This window comes from Thamnophis elegans, chromosome 6 (genome assembly GCF_009769535.1).
Source record: "Thamnophis elegans isolate rThaEle1 chromosome 6, rThaEle1.pri, whole genome shotgun sequence".
In the NCBI taxonomy this organism is placed as follows: Eukaryota; Metazoa; Chordata; class Lepidosauria; order Squamata; family Colubridae; genus Thamnophis; species Thamnophis elegans.
The window spans coordinates 17,023,423-17,040,840 of NC_045546.1; the positions used below are offsets into that span (position 1 = coordinate 17,023,423).

At 39.3% G+C, this 17,418-nt stretch overlaps 1 protein-coding gene across 1 annotated transcript in view; it reads left to right on the forward strand.

Annotated features, from left to right (window-relative positions):
- The window catches only part of GRIA4 (glutamate ionotropic receptor AMPA type subunit 4), a 286,052-nt gene that overhangs the window by 188,106 nt on the left and 80,528 nt on the right, over positions 1-17,418 (forward strand).

Sequence of the window (17,418 nt, forward strand, 5' to 3'; positions counted from 1 at the left end):
ATCTATTTGACTATATCAATTTTACAGCAGACTTGGAATTGTTATGTCAACCAAAGAGCAGTTAGTAGTCTCATAGTTTCATTCCATTCAACCTAATTTTGATAAATTGGTTGGTTGATTGATTGATACTCAATAATCAGTTACCAATCTGCCTAAAACACAATCACATGCCATGTAACACACTTTAGCAAGCTCAATATGATCTTACTGTTTCTCTCTCTCTCTCTGTCTCTCTCTCCCTCTCTCTGTTAGGATCTACATTACTACTATAGAGATCATATCTTTATTTTCTTATTTTTTAAACTCAATTTTCTTTTCCGTGTGTATATTTTCCCCATTACCTATTTTTCTTAGAGAGCCATTTTGGTGTAATGTTTAAGGCACCAGATTAGAAATCAGAACACCATGAATTCCAGTCTTGTTTTAGACACAAAGCCATTGTTGTGATGTTGGGTCAGCCATTCTCTTTCAGCCATAGGAAAGAGGCAAGGGTAAACTAGATTCAAAATCTTACCAAGAAAAATACAGGCAGACAAGGAGTGACAAGGACTTAAATACACGCATAAAAACGTGTCTTCATTATTTCTGTGCAATGCTTTTTCCTAAGTATTCTTCATTAATCAATATCTTCACTTTGGGTATGCTCACTGCAACATATCACATTCTCTATGGTTTGCTTATTATGAAACACAAACATTGGGAAAGGCATGTAAACTCCATGTATTCATCCATTCAAATGATTTTTCTCCATGTCTTCCTCTAAAAAGATTCTCAGAGCAGCAGTGGTGGGATTCAGCCAGTTCGCACCAGTTCGGGAAAACCGGTTGTAAAACTTTCTGAACGGTTTGGTAAACTGGTTGTTGGAAGAAATCATTAGGGCACAGAACCAGTTGTTAAATTGTTTGAATCCCACCACTGCAGAGCAGCGAACAAAACGTAATAAAACTATTTTTGCCTTTAGATTTATAATTTAAGAGACGCAACAGGGATTGGAAAGAGAGAAGGAAAACAGTGATTCTGTCCTTGCCTGTGCTGCTGGAACAGTACAGGCTGAGGGTCAGTGTAGTCCCATATTACATTTTCAGTCTGATGTTTCAAAAAAGCATGTAAGGGTTTATTTATTTATTTAACATATGGCATATACATGGACTAGCAATGTAAATTAATGTTTCATCTAGATTAGTAGAATATAAATTGCTAAAAAGATCTATGTTCAAATATCAATGTCTAGGCCATGTAACTATGCATGGCATTGCATATTTTTTTAAAAATCAGATACTGGACTGGTATGTGTTCTTAACTTACAGCCAGTCACAATATGATCTACAGTTTGACATGGAATCCCACAGTCACACTGAGGCAGGGGTGGGCTTCAAAAATTTCAGCCAGGGGTGTGTTTGGGGCCATGGTGGGCGTGGCCTAGTTGGCCTCCTGCACCACTGCAGGGGGCCATTTTCGCCTTTCCCGGGCTCCAGAGGCTTTTCTCGAGCCTCTGGGAGTGCAAAAACTGCTTCCCCCAGGCTTTGGAGGCCTTCCAGGAGGCCCGTTTTCCCCCCTCCCTGAGCCTCTGCATGGGCCCTGCACTTACCTTGTATCCAAAACAGGCCGTGTGGAGACTCCTGGGAGGGGGGTGGGCAGGGCCAGCCAGGGATGGGCTTTGGAGGTTCTCTGAACCAACCATAATGTCAGCTATGGGTTCTCTCAAACCTGGGCAAACCTGTAGCAGCCCACCTCTGCACTGAGGGGAGGATACTATGCTCCATTTATGCAGAGAGTCTCAGCAGACACCATGTGATGTGCAAATCCTATTCAGAATTATCCATTGCTGAGATGGTAGTTCAAAGCCAGGTAAGGTCATTTATATGTCTTCCTATAACTGGGCATATTCCATAGGAAATTGGTGTTAGAGTTGTTGGGCAGATGTTGTGCAAGTGCCAGTGGAGGCTTCCTGGATTTGAGTCTTCCTGCTGATAAATGTGGAAGATCGGCATGCACTGGTAGGAGTGAATTGTTCATCATTTTTCTGTTTTCTCTCACTAGTGCATCTTGCCCTCGTAAAGTTGTCCTACAATATGGCTCAGAACAGGAAGCCAGCAAGTTGGAGTGGTTTTAATAGATCATCCTCATGGTGTCATTGAGTCTCATATCTCACTTATTAGTATGCAATCTGTTACGCCATGTATGGACACAATATTGTGCTGCAGAGTAGATCAACCCTAAGGCTGAGGGTGGTAACTGAAGCTTCCCATTTAGTCCCACATAAAATCTGAGTATGTTGCTGCTAGTATTTATTTTTGCCGCTGTATTCTTTAGGTAGGGACTCAGTGGCTAAGACACTGAGCTTGTCGATCAGAAAGATTGGCAGTTCAATGGTTTGAATCCCTAGTGCCGCATAACGGAGTGAGCGCCTGTTACTTGTCCCAGCTTCTGCAAACCTAGCCGTTCGAAAGCACGTAAAAAAATGCAAGTAGAAAATATAGGAACCACCTTTGGTAGGAAGGTAAACACTGAAGGTGTGCCTTCAGTGTTTAGTCATGCTGGCCACATGACCATGGAGATGTCTTCAGACAGCGCTGGCTCTTCGGCTTTGAAACAGAGATGAGTACGGTCCCCTAGAGTCGGGAATGACTAGCACACATGGGTGAGGGGAACCTATATCTTTACCTTATTCTTTAGGTATTTCTTTTACAAAAAAAGTCCCTTCCAACATTACTCCAAGGTTCTTTGGATGGAGATCATAGGGGAGTAAGTTGTTTAAGTAGACCTTTCAGGGCTTCATATGCTAGTTTGTTCTTCATATGTTAGTTTGTTCTTCACATGCTAGTTTGATGTTCATATGCTAGTTTGCTGTTAAGCACATAGTTGCTGGTGCTAGGAGTGAACCTCCATCAGTGAAGAATTTTCCCAAGATTTTAATATCTTTGGACAGGAGGCTGTCAGACACCTCCATGTGTTTTTCTTGTACTGTTATGGTAAAAATTTAAGGGTTATAATCCTTTCTTAGCATACAACCTGCAACAGCAACAAGAAGAACAAAAATACATCTGAAAATGAAGCTTCCATTCCCCGTTGACAGATTTTTTCTTTTCTCTAAGTCATCTAAACTACGACTTTCAATTCCTTTTGTGGCAATGATTTCTCAAATAAAAAATATGCATTGCATAAAAAGAAATTTCACCCCTTCAATAATATCATAGAACTCTTGGATGATCCTAGGTTCTAGTCTAGAAGAACAAGACAAGCAAGCTATTTCAAACCATATTCTTTATTATTATTATTTGAACACTTCGTGTAGCTTTTCTGCTGGCATGACAATCTTTTTGCAATCCGACAACTAGAATATTCTAGGGCTTGAGACTTGGCCTTTGAAGGTGAAGAAGTTGCTTCCGGGCACATAGGGTTGTTATGTAGAAACTGTCAGAAGTTTTTTAAAACAGCTGCATCTCTGATCAAGATGGATTAGCTTAAGGGGCTGCCAATGCTTTGAAACACCTTCTCCTCTTAAATCTGAAGGATGGTACAGCCTGATGACAGTTTTCATGGAGCATCATACATTTCTATAAAAACATTATGAGTGGCAAGTTTAATTTCAGTCTCTTCCTGGCAGTTCCTAACATTGTCTTTTTCATTCAGTTGACATTTTCAGTAAGTGTTCATCGGTGTCCTTCCCTAAATCCATTTCACAGCTAATTCCGATTCAGACATCACATATATTTTCTTAGAATTCCCTTGGCTTCGTTTTCTATCATTTGTTCCCATTTACTCTCATTCGCCTTTTTATGGCCAATCCCTAATTACAGCTTTTAATAAGTTTCTGTAAGTATACCAAATTCAATAAAACAGTTTCAAGCTACTTACTGAACTAGAGTGATATTGCTAATTAGTTTTTTTTTAAATGAGAAATAGATAAATATGACTCTCATTCGTACTTCAAATGGATGATAGTGCCCTTCAGTTTTGCTTTTCCATTTATTTCCTTTATCGATCAGTACTTTTACATAGGAATAAGCATCAAACTAATAAGACTCATAAAACAGCCTGGGCTATCATCTTATCTTTCAGTTTGATTTCATATCAAGCATTTTGGATATTTACAATCGCTTTTTATTCTGGGAAGCAAATTAAGAAGGCCAATAACTTTGTAGTCTTCACTGTGTTTTCAAGTATGTGTCAGGCAGTGGTGGGATTCAAAAAAAATTACTATCTGCTCTGTGGGAGTGGCTTGGTGCGTGGGGCAGGGGAAAGATATTGTAAAAACCCCATTCCCACCCCACTCCAAGGGAAAGATACTGCAAAATCTCCATTCCCTACCCACTCCAGGGGAAGGATGCTACAATATCCCCATTTTCTCCTGATCAGCTGGGACAGGGAAGGCAGATAATAGATGGGGCAGGGCCAGCCAGAGGTGGTATTTACCAGTTTTCTGAACTACTCAAAATTTCCGCTACCGGTTCTCCAGAACTGGTCAGAACCTGCTGAATCCCACCTCTGGTGTCAGGATTCCAAGTAATACCCCTAACGAAAGAAGACTCCAAGACTTGAGTTTCCTCAAAGTTCCATTTTATTAGCGATGTCCTATTGGCACATCTCGGAAAACCTAAATCTGGAAGTTTCCAGGTTCTCCCCACCCAAAAGAAAGTTCAAGTCCCTGCCCAACACCCACATGTCCATCACATGATCTAATCTGGCACCATCTGACCTGGAGATGCTTCCCAGTCACCTCATCGCAGCTGCCAGGCCAGGTGACCTTGACTTTCTGTGAAAGAATGTTAGTATGGCTACATATCACCCAGACTGTATAATCCCCCCTCCCATTTTCCCACAGTAGAAAATGTGGCAGGCCTGAAGTCGAAAAGGTAAAAAATGGCTTCCAAGTCTGCTCATACTTATCTGTTCTGACACACACACCCCGCCAGTACTGTGAGTCACCCCGACACAAGATTACTGCTAGACAATTTATTCATAGTAAATTAACACACTGACAAGACTTTAGCAGCAACCCAGACTTCTACAGATAAGAAATACACACCAGAGCTTCTCCAGCTTTAGTATAATAGTTGAATCCTGCAAACAACCTCCTCCCAAAGTCTCTTCTTATATATTCTCTTGGGAGGAGCCTAATCACAACCACCTGGGTCCAATGTAATTGCTGCCGGCGCTTATCCGCCCGTCTCTGCCGGGCATCCGGGACCAATTCCCTCTGCACCTCATCACTCTCAAGGGCCTGACATCTTCACCACTGCTCCAGGGCTTGACATCAGGGACACACTCCCTTTGGCTTTCACCGCTGCTCCATGCCTCAGGTGCTTCCTGGTGGCCAACCAGCCTTTTTGGTCCCTGCTCGGAGTCTGAACCCTGTCCAGGGTCTTCCTCATCTTCCAGAGCCGACTCATAAGGTCCCTCGATGTCGAAGTCTGTTTGCAGCTCCAACGGCTCCTGCTGGGCCACAACACTTATCTATCACACATATCTCTTTCCTGGCCAGCAATGTTACAAAATTTTGCAAGAAACAGAAAAGGAATTTTAAAAAAATGAGCCAAAAGAAATAGGTCATAAGAGAAGGAAATATAAAAGGAAACACGGCTACATTTATTTTATACCAAACCATTCATCCTTGCTTCCATAAACCCTTTTTATGCATTGTCATTTGATATGTAAATGGGCTTGTTTGAATACTTTACATCCATTGCTATTCTTACCATATTCAGCAACCTAACTTCAACTCCATATTCACGTAAATCATCCTGTAATTCAAGCCTCTTCACTTTTATCAAGCATTTTCTCTAAATCAGCAGACAAACAATTATTTATTTTTATTTATATGTTTATTTGTATCCCACCTTTATTATTTTTACAAATAAGGTGCTCAACATATTCAATACACCTCCCTCCAACTATTTCCCCTACAGCAACAACCTTGTAAGGAGAGTTGGGCTGAGAGAGAATGACAGGCCCAAGGTCACCCCAGCCAATTTTTCATGGCTAACTCACAGTCTCTCACTTTCTAGCCTGGTGCTTTAACCCCCAGAGCAACCTGGCTTCCTAACTTCTCTCATGTTCATACATTTATACAGTCCTACATGGCATTAAGCCATTCTGCTGTTCCCAAATTTTGGTCCCTCTTGGATCTTTTCACTTAAAATTCTGCCAAACACACTCAAGAAATCTATAGTTGTTGCATTTACTGTTGCTACCTTTTTATTTGTTTGGGGATAATGGCAGTCACTACCAGGCAGAGATACCATCTTCATAAAGGTAAAGTTTCCCCTCACACATATGTGCTAGTCATTCCCGACTCTAGGGGATGGTGCTCATCTCTGTTTCAAAGCCGAAGAGCCAGCGCTGTCCAAAGATGTCTCCATGGTCATGTGACCAGCATGACTAAACATCGAAGGCACATGGAACGCTGTTACCTTACCACCAAAGGTGGTCCCTATTTTTCTACTTGCATTTTTACATGCTTTCGAACTGCGAGGTTGGCAGAAGCTGGGACAAGTAACATGGCGTTAGGGATTCGAACCACCAAACTGCCAACCTTTCTGATCGACAAGCTCAGCATCTGAGCCACTGAACCACCATGTCCCTATTGAGCCACTGCATCCCTATCTTCATTTTCATGCATCTTCATGCACATATTAAATAAGTCATTTAGTTACTTCACAACTGAACGATATTCATATTTTAACATTTGTCCAGTTATATTATCTGCACTTGCAGCTTTATTCTTTTTTGATATTCTCTAAAGCATTTGTAAATCCTTTTTTTATCCATTCTTTTTGGACACTAAAATTAATAGTATTCATTTCACTTCAACTCTTTGATATACCATGGTCATCCCCATGCAGATCTCTCAAATTCTCCATCCAGCTTGTCCTTACTTCAGGTTCATCATAAATCATTTTGTCTTATTTTTAATCCCATTCACTCTCTTCCTTTAATCTGTTTTCACCCATTTCCCGGATAGATTTTTTTCTCCTCCCATTCAATATTGCTCTGCTTTTTCTTTTTTTCTTCTAGTATGAATTATTCTTTGCTTTGCCTAGAAACTTTGCCACCATCATTTCCCAAAATCTGCACATTGTAAATACTTCATCTCTCTTCCTCATTGTTTGCAGCAATTATTGTCATATATAGCAATAGCACTTAGACTTATATATCGCTTCACATGCTTTACAGCCCTCTCTAAGCAGTTTACAAAGTCAGCCTATTGCCCCCAACAATCTGGGTCCTCATTTTACCCACCTCGGAAGGATGGAAGGCTGAGTCAACTTTGAGCCTGGTGAGATTCGATCTGCCAAACTGCAGACAGCAGTGATCAGCAGAAGTAGCCTGCAGTACTGCACTGTAACCACTGCAGCACCGTGGCTCTTATGCATGTTTTCTTATCCGACCAAACCATCTCCAGACCATTGAGGTTTAAAGAAAACTCAATTTGATATGGAGGGAGAAACAGAACATTCCTGAGTTCTTTTGACAATTGCTGCATTTTGCCCATGCGTGTTTTTGGTATGCATTGATTTATGACCATAATGTTGACTGCCCACTATGGTCATAAGTCAAAAGAGGTCAACCACGTAATCAACCCAATTTTACAACTTTTTTTGTAGCAGTCATTAAGCAAAATCTGCATTCGTTAAACAAATCATTTTTTTTGCTGTGGGCTGCTCTTGCCAAAAACAGGAAGTAAATGCTAATTTTCAGCAAAAAAAAGGCATGAAATGTGGCCACATGAGTGTGGGACACTGCACAAGGCCATAAATGAAGGCCAGTTGCTGAGCATGGTAATATGGGGAAAGGGGCATCAGAACCCCCACATCAAATTCTAAGTATCCCCGGAAAAGATCTGTCCTAACTTTACATAGTCATTAAGTTCAAGCCCACCTGTAGTTCTCTCACTCATAATTGAACATGCACCTTTCCTGGGTCAGATCACTCTACAAAGTCAGACCAATTTCATTCATTTTTATTGTTTCCTTCTTCTTTCTCTTAGATTCACCTTTTTCTAATTTTTTCTTTCTCTTACTTTTTTTAGGGTTAAATGACGTTATTCATCGTTTTCACATCTTAATTATCGGGGGTAGTTTTATGTGTAATATACATTAAACATGAATAGCGCGTCAATCACACCATCGTGGATGCCACGTTAACATTTTTTTTTCTGTAACTTGTGGGCACCTCATCAAGTCGGTGCCTTTCATATGCCATAAAGGCCGCAGATGTGTCACATTACGGTCTACCAACGTTACGTTTTAGTAAAATAGAGAAGTTATAGTTTGGTTATCAAATTCAGTCCTACCTTCCACCATATGCCACATTCTCTGCTAAGGCAGTTTTGGCATATTTTATCCAATATTTAAAACAGTGCAGTGGCAATCCATTTTTAAATCATGTCATTAATCTCTAATTGAGAGATGACTTTTTTTTCAAATCAACGTAGATTGCCTATGTCCTATCCCACCAATTAAGAGGTGTATTGATACAACCTCATGATTCATGCTTCATTTAAAAGACCTTTAAATTACTTCCCAAGGTCATAAATAATGTGTATCCCATACTTATGGATTGAAAAAGGAGTTGCATATGTGAATTTCGTTTTTTCGTTAAAGATCTAAAGACAAACTTCATCCTACCAGATGTGACTTGCAGCAAAGGAGTGCCATCTAGTGGTTTTGCCAATTGTTTTATTATGCTGCTACTTTTTAAACAAGATACTGAGCTTTTGCCTCATTAACATACATTGTGAGCTGGAGATTTCAGCTGCTTTTCGTTTTTATTTTATTTTTATTTTTTAAAATACAGGCTATCATAATTGCTTTCCGAGTTAGTGAAGATGTGAATAATCTGGAAAATAGAGTTCATGTGGAGTACTTCTAAATGAAGCAGAAACACTATAATGTAGAAATCAACATTATGTCAGTGGGGAAAACAATTTTATTTTATTATTTTATTTTAGTATGTATTTGCTTTAATGTGTTGTGAGCCAAAAATGTTATTTCATGTATCTAGACAAATTAAAGAGAAATAGAGACTCTGCAGATGTTGAGAGGTTTAATTTTCTTTTTATGAATTCTCAAAAAATTGTTCAGCTATTGGTTTATATTGAATGATGATCATACAGATTTTAACAATAAAACATGATGGGTTTTGTTTCACTATAGCTTGTTAGTCAATTCAGACTTTCCCCAGCAAACTAATTGACAAGCACAATTATTGATGGCCTGATTACAGTGTTGCTTAAATTGTTGACACAATTTCAATGTTTTATATTTTTGTGCCTTCACTGCCTATCTGGGTATAGAGAATGGAAGTGTGGTCATTTAGAGGAAAGAACTGGTTTTATTCTTAGTAATCTTGTAGGACAGGGCCAAAATCAGTAGATTGAAATTTCAGGAAGTGGATTCGGGCTAGATAGCATGATGTTTTTCTTGGCAGTAATTGGTGTCAACAAATGAGGTAAGTTGCCTCATAAAATGATATAGGCTAAAGCCTTCTGGATAGCCATCTGTCCAGAAGGCTTCAGCAGATCCTGCACTGAACAGGTAGCTGACCAGGAAGATAGAACATGGAATAATAGCGTTAGAAGCAGAGGTGGGTTCCTACCAGTTCGCACCTATTCTGTAGAACCGGTTCGTCAAATCTACCGAACCGGTTAGAAGAGGTTCCACCAGTGGACCCGGAAAGCAGGCCATACCTACAGAAGAGGTTCCAAAAATTTTTGAAACCCACCACTGGTCCTTGGATATGATTATTCTACACTATCATGCTCCTGTATATAAAACTCAGTGCCTCTGTGAAAGGTAAGGATGATGACTGCATTTGTGGTGCAATCAGAACATTTCGTGTGTTGAAGTTGTTTTAACGCAAACCAAAGATGCCTTTTAAAAAACAAGTTTACATCACATTCTTATGCATGCCAGTGCTGTGTGTGAGGTAATTTAAGGTGGTTCTGACAAGTGTCGTCGGCATCTTCATATCCGGTCAAATGGGCGGCAAGCCACTCTCATCCGGTCACATGGGTGGCAAGCCACTCCCACAAAGGAGGCCACACCCACAGAGTAGGTTCGAACAATTTTTGAAACCCACCACTGGTTAGAAGGGACCTTGGAGATCTTCTAGTCCAAACCCCTGCTCAAGCAGGACACCCTATACCATTTCAGATAAATGGCTGTCCAGTCTCTTTTTGAAAGCCTCTAGTGATGGAGCACCCACACTTCCTTTTTTTTCAATATATTTTTTATTATTTTTACATTTAAAACAATGCAGTACCGCAAAGTCGAAGTGACCAAAGATTCACATTATATACAGCTAGTCTCGACCATTAACAATTAGGCTACTTAATACATTGTCTATCCTTTTGTCCAATCACAATATTTACAGTTTGTTCTAGTCTTGTCACCTTGTCTTATACCAAGCACCCACAACTTCTGAAGGCAAGCTGTTCCATTGGTTGATTGCTGTCACCATTAGGAAATTTCTCCTTAGTTCTATGTTATTTCTCTCCTTGATCAGTTTCCATTCATTGTTTCTCATTTTGCTTTTTGGTCCTTTGGAAAATAGTTTGACCTCCTCTCTTTTATAGGACTGTCTCAAATATTGGAATACTGCCATTGTATTTCTCCTAGTCCTTCTTTTCATTAGACCAGACATACCCAATTCCTGTAACCATTCTTCTATGTTTTAGTCTGCAACCCCCTAATCATTATGATAATTTTCAACTCTAGGATTCTAAGGAAAGAACGTAGACAAATCAATGTCAAACGTCTTTATTTTGTAACTGCTTTTTTTGTCTTTAGCACAGTTTCTTTTTCTCAAGCCTACTGCCAAAGACATGATCTTAGGACATTTAAACAATGTCCCTTATTCTAAGCATTGCCTACTCACTTATTGTAAACTCTGCTTTTGCAACCATCTACCTACATCCGTTTTATCTTTTAAGAGCGTTGATGTTCTAAATTGTTCTTATTGGCTTGCTTATTTTGTTTTATTGTGGAAAGGGAGAAATGTGCCTTTAAAAAAAAGCCTATTAAGACTAGGAAATTGGAAGGAAAAAAATGCACAGTTTTTCCATTTGGTAACTTTCCTGAAAAGCCTGCTAAGCAAAGGAATAGTTTTGCATTTGACAGTATGAAAGCTCATTAGCACAGCAGTACTCTCTATAATAGACCCAAAAAGTACATCCTCTTTTGCAAAAATATTGCACTGTAACCAACATTACTTGCTTTATTTTAAGCTTGGGAGTAAACTCCAGGACACAGGGAAATTCAGAATATTTGAAATGGCCATTCTATGTCTCAGGATACTTCTTCAGCATTGGAGAGGAATACAGCTGCTGAATATTCATGGATTTACGTGAGGTCACTATGGCACTATGGTTTTAATACTGCACCCTGAGTGTGTTTTCTCCTCTCTTAAAGATGAGAGTAAGGAGTAACTGATCTTTCTGTTTAAAGCCTCATCCTGAGCATGATAATAAATCTCTCTCTAGGAATGCAAGCACACAAACATGAATTTAGCTGCAGAAGATTCAAGGAGAAGCTCACACAAATAAGTTGCTTTTACTGAAGGCATGAAAATTGCTCTTAGGACAAAGAAGACCAGCGGGGTAGAATCTCACCAGTTTAAATGTCAGCTCTGGGATTTAAATCTATTATCAGTTTCTCCAACCTACTTGGCAACTGACATTTTACTGCCTGGGTCTTAGCCTTGACTTTTGAAAGCATCTGCACAGTGTTTTGATAACAGTCTCAGACTCCTTGTGTCTATGGAGAGTCTCAGCCATTTCAGATCATGGTTATCTCAAAGGTGTTTCAAAAGGCAACCTTGAGGAATATGTTTCACTTCTCACCTGAAAAGCTTCTTTGGTTCTGACTGAATGGTGGGAGGGGGAAGAATGGAAGGATTTAGAAAAGGAATATTAATCCTTCCATTCCCTCCACCACCACCATTGTTCTCACCTAGGCTTCCCAAGAGCATGAAGCAAACTCTTTGTCCCAACAAAAACCCCTTTTATTAATTTACTGCGAATTCTGCTCATTCACATACAGCAAAGTCTTTCAAGGGAGGATTTATAGTCACAGACTTCATCTGGCTTGGAGAGCTGACAGGCCGATATCTGCAAAACTTACCAAGGAGTTTTGGAGAGTCACGAACCAATTAAGCTAATGAATTGTCTCCTGCAAACTCCACTCCCCTTTCTCTCCTCTTTTATTTCCTCTGGGAGGGGTCATTCATCATCCACTTGTGGCCTTAGTCCCAAGTTGACCCCTGTTCTTTAGCTGTTCCCTTCATCGCACTGGGAACAGGCTCCAGCTTTTCATCTGCCTGACTGATGTCTGACTCTGAAGGCATCTAATAACTCACATAAGGCTCTGCCCCCCTCTCTGCCTCCAACACAGAGCTCTCATCAGAGCCTTCCCCAGACTCCAGGACTGGCCCATGTTCCTCCCCAACCTCCACACTGTCCGAATCTGCTGCCAGCTCTGCTGGCTGCTGGCGGGCCACAACAACCATTTAGTCAGAACTGAAGAAGCTTCTTGAATGAGAAGCAGAATGTATTCCTTAAGGAAAAAACAAAGTCCTGTTGCCTTTTGCAATAGAACCTTGGAGATCTCAGATTCCTTATTTCTGACTTTACCTGCTTCAGACTCTACATTATGCCTGAAACATTTTAAGCCCAGTTGCACATCGCTGCTATATACATCAGGCAGCAATATCTCTAGAGCCTGATGGTTGAATATGTCATCCTGTTGCTAAACAAAGCAATTCCACTGGCTTTTTCATTGCCCTGTAATAAAACATGGTAATAGGGTTCATTGATCCAAAGCCTTAGGACAGTCTGTTTTGTTCCAGTTTCCCCAAGCAAAGGTTTTTGTATCTCCCTGGAGGGGGAAAAAAACCCCACCATATTTGAAAGTGCAATTTCTTTGAAAAGATAGAAACAGGTTCAGAAAAATCAGAACCTCCTTGTAAGTGCAATTTATGTTTGTTTTATTCCACCCAGGGACTGATTTCATCACACAAACAAAAAGCTATTTCTCAATTTTAAAGTTGGCCATTCTGTTACCTTGTGAAACTTTTGCCATTTTTAAGAAGATGCTTTCTCAGCTACTCAACCTTGTCTGAATTTATGCCCATCTGTTGTTCAATTTCTCAATTTCCTGGCAGAAAAATCACTTTTTTCAGATCCATCTCCAAAGCTCATTTGCTGGTGGGAATCAAACCAGAGTTAATTGTCCTGTAAATCTCTCCTCCTAGAAAGTGGCCTTCTGATCCGTCAGAATACTTATTTCTTTGTAAGTCATTTCCATAAATAATTTGCTAACACCTATCAATTACTGTAATTGATGCCTTTCTGCCTCAATTTATCTACACAGAGAATTATCAGAAATTACTTAGATAACCTTTTGTTTCATCTACATTTGCGAAGGCATAATGGAAATATTATTCACTAATTTTGCATTGAAAAATGTAAGAAAAAATTTATACTGAGATATGGTGCATAAGCATTTGATCCCCTAATGTGGATTTGAAAAACATCTCCCTGTTCTTGGTTGCAAAGCCATGTCCGACCCATCACAACCCCATGGACAACTTTCTTCCAGGCCTTCCTGTCCTCTACCATCCTCTGGAGTCCATTTAAGCTCACGCCAACTGCTTCAGTGACTCCATCCAGCCACCTCATTCTCTGTTGTCCCCTTCTTCTTTTGCCCTCAATCTTTCCCAGCATTAGGCTCTTCTCCAGTGAGTCCTTCCTTCTCATTAGGTGGCCAAAGTATTTAAGTTTCTTCTTCAGGATCTGGCCTTCTAAACAGCAGTCAGGGTTGATCTCCTCTAGGACTCACCGGTTTGATCACCTTGCAGTCCAAGAGACTAGCAGGAATTGTAGGTGCTTTATCACTGCAGTTTTTTAAGAAGACTGGACAGTCACTTGTCTGAAATGATATAGGGTGTCCTACTTGAGCAGTGAGTTGGACTAGAAGACTCTAAAGTCACTTCCAACCCTTCCAGAAGATTGATCTTCTCTAAAGAATATTTAGGATCTACCCCTCATAGTGCACCAAGATCAAAACAGAAGTATAGGTTTTCGGTACCAATTCTACCTTAAGTGTCCACATGTAGAGATACAGAGTCAGGATAGATTGTTCAGATATTTAAATCTTGACAAGAGGTTATAAAAACTTTCATAGTGAATGCAGGCACACTAATTTTTAAAACTTGATTATGAAAAGCATAAATCAAAAAGAGCACAATATCCTGGGGGGTGGGATCAGGAAAATCATGTTTTCTAATACATTTTTCATATACTCTACATAACTGCATGTGATCGTTGGAATAGAATGGAATGGAATGGAATAGAAATGGAATAGAAATGGAATAGAATAGAATTCTTTTTGGCCAAGTGTGATTGGACACACAAGGAATTTGTCTTTCGTGCATATGCTCTCAGTGTACATAAAAAAAGATATACTCATCACAAATCATAAGATACAATATTTAATGATAGGGTACAAATAAGCAATCAAATCTAGGAAGCAATCAATATAAATCGTAAGGATACAAGCAACAAAGTTACCATCATACAGTCATAAGTGAGAGGAATTGGGTGATAGGAACCATGAGAAGGTTAATAGTAATGCAGACTTAGTGAATAGTTTGACAGTGGTGAGGGAATAGTGATGGTGTTTGGGGAGGGAAACTGTTCTTGTGTCTAGTTGTTCTGGTGTGCAGTACTCTATAGCATCATTTTGAGGGTAGGAGTTCAAATAATTTATGTCCAGGATGTGAGGGGTCTGTAGATATTTTCACAGCTCTCTTTTTGACTCATGCAGTATACAGGTCCTCAATGGAAGGCTGGTTGGTAGCAATTGTTTTTTCTGCAGTTCTGATTATCCTCTGAAGTCTGTGTCTGTCTTGTTGGTTTGCAGAACCAAACCAGACAGTTATAGAGGTGTAGATGACAGACTCAATAATTCCTCTGTAGAACTGTATTAGCAGCTCCTTGGGCAGTTTGAGCCTTCTGAGCTCAACATTTTTTCTGTGCCAAAAATAAATAATTATTTGTTGTGCTTCTGCATTTGAGACAAAACCACACATCTTCCAAAGTGGCTTGCCCTGCTGATTTCCTTCTACTCATAGCTCCTGCTTTCCCTCCTAGAGAGAAAATCTCAGTGTCAATTGCCCCTTTTAGTGAACCTCTAGAACCCGTTCTATCACGAACTATTTTTCTAAAGACACGCTTCAGTGCTATTGCAGCTGTACTGAACATTTGCCAGTGCTCGGTGAATCGTCTTTTTTTCCCTTCTTCCCTGCTCAGAGGCTCTTAAAATATTTTGTGGATGGCTTTGTGGAAGATTTATCCCTGCTTCAGGTGCTGCATAGAAATTTCATATTTTAGAAATGTATATTGCTGGTCTTCTTTTTTGCTGCAATATTGACACTCCAGTCCCAATTTTTTTAAAATTTTGTAATACCCTTTAACAGTGTCAGGAATTATGTTGCTAGATTTTTTTCTGAGCTAGGTTTCGGGGCTGCAAACATTCCATTATCATATTCTATAAGCATCTCTGCAGAAGATGGGGAAACCTATGCTGTTTCTCCTCTGGGTCACTACAGAATTCTATCACAGAACCCTCCATATCAAAATCATTATTTATTATGAGCAGCTATAGCTTTCAGAAAAAAATTACCTTAAACATGGGCAAACAGGCAAAGTTAAATGAGGAAAATATTTCACGCTACCAAGGGAATGCACTATTTTGAGCAAGATATGAACACTTGACTTAAAGAGATATTCATCTTGATTTGCTTCTGCATTTAAAAGATGCTTACATCTTTCCAAAACATACACCCTCAGGGCAGTCTGCAACCAATATATTTTAAAGAGAAGCCTTTAAAAAATGAAATGATAGAATTTATTGCAAAGGAAAAGCCAAGTCATCCAATTCAATTTCCTTTCCAGTGCAGGATTTATACTGTAAATTCAGTTTCTTCATCTCAAAGACCATGAGGAATCTGACTACCAACTCTTGAGTTGCAAACAGTTCACAACTGCCATATGGCAGCACAGAGATAAAGAGAAATCTAATTCATTTTTACCATCTAATAGTTGTCTGCAGTTTTATCAGCTCCGGTTTGGAAGCCTTTGTGGGGATTTTTTAATCTACCGAATTACAGAATCACAGAACTCAAAGTGATCTCAAAGGTCAAAATGTACTCCAATCCTCTGCTTAACACAGAATATGTTAAAACCTTTTCACAAGAGATTATCCGGCCTCTGTTTGAAGATTTCCAGTGAATGGGAACATACCACTTCATAAGGCTTCCTCATAAGAAGGAAGTAATATTATTCCTCAAAATATGTAACCTGATTTGAACCCTTCGGTCCATTGGTTCTTTCCTTCCACAACAATATAGAAGCACTTCTCTGTCTGACAAGCCTCTAGAGATAATTGAATATTACTATTATATCTTCCCTCAGTCTTCTATTTAGCAAGCTAAGTTTACCCAATTCCTTTGACCATTCCTTACAAGACTTGCTTTCCTGTAAGAATGGAATGGAATGGAGTAGAATAGAATAGAATAGAATAGAATAGAATAGAATAGAATAGAATAGAATAGAATAGAATAGAATAGAATAGAATAGAATTCTTTATTGGCCAAGTGTGATTGGACACAAAAGGAATTTGTCTTTGGTGCATATGCTCTCAGTGTACATAAGGAGAATAAAAATACATTCATCAAGAATAAAAAGATATCACACTTAGTGACAGTCTAGGTTATTAATAAGCTGTCAAATCGTACTAGGAAACAATAAAAACAATATAAATTGAAAGATTCAAGCAACATGGTTATAGTCATAAGCGAGGAGAGAAGGATACTAGGAAGATAGATACTTGGTAGCTCTCTTCTGACCTTCCTCTAGGACAATAGTTTATAGAAATTGATGCAACGTTGTAAGTAACACTTGACTAAGTAGAGTGGATTATATACATATGTCCCTTAATGAAACTGAAAATAGCATTTAACTTTTTAACTATTTCATTGTTGCTCCTGTTGAGCTTGTGATGTATTAAATATTCAGATCTTTTCTCTATATACCATAATCAGGTCTCCACATCCTTTATTTTTGCCCTTTGTTTTCTCCCAGATACAGGAGAAATGCATTTCACGCAGTGTTACATTCTATCTTCTTCATTTTGGCTCATTGCTCCATTTCTAGAATTGAATTTTTTCTTTGTCCTCTAAAGTGTTAGTCACTCCTCAGTCCCATTATCTATAAGAATGTTGATCAACACAAGGCCTGGGATTAAGCCTCATGCCATCTCATTTTATACTATTTTCTAGGCAGATCTGAAACCACTTTTTAGTGCTCAAGACTGGGAAAGATCATTTAGCCAAATGAATCCTTTTTTTATCGTC